This window comes from Etheostoma cragini, unplaced genomic scaffold (genome assembly GCF_013103735.1).
Source record: "Etheostoma cragini isolate CJK2018 unplaced genomic scaffold, CSU_Ecrag_1.0 ScbMSFa_540, whole genome shotgun sequence".
NCBI classification, from domain to species: Eukaryota; Metazoa; Chordata; class Actinopteri; order Perciformes; family Percidae; genus Etheostoma; species Etheostoma cragini.
In genome coordinates this window covers 4,047-4,450 of record NW_023269140.1, presented here as the reverse complement: position 1 = coordinate 4,450, position 404 = coordinate 4,047, and the positions used below count along the sequence as shown (strand labels likewise).

Genomic DNA, 404 nt, shown 5'->3' with positions numbered 1-404 from the left:
TGACATGTCAAAGTAGGAAAAGCAAAGGTAGAAATAAAAATGAATTATGGCTTAACTCGGTTTACATTTTTACACTGAACATAAGGCATTACAAAGTCAAGAAAGTAGGTGTTAACCATTTCAAGTAACCTTGTCCACCGTAGACTAAACACACTTCAAGACTGACTATATTTTCAGTTAATTAGAAGCTTAGCATTTTTTATTACCTTCACTCATGGAAGGTTTCCACAAATGCGCTACTACCACTCACATCAAATTCCCTTCCTCAATGATCCATAAAGAAGCATAGAACGATCATCAATGACGGAGAACATATGAAGTGAATCATTACTCTCTGTCAGCTTCATGTTCAGAAAGGAATATCACAACCCATCATCATCATCATCATCATCATCATCATCATC

General features: G+C 35.6%; 1 pseudogene; it reads right to left on the bottom strand.

Annotated features, from left to right (window-relative positions):
• Window positions 1–241: 241 nt before the first annotated feature.
• Window positions 242–404, bottom strand: part of LOC117941318 — a 274-nt pseudogene continuing 111 nt past the window's right edge.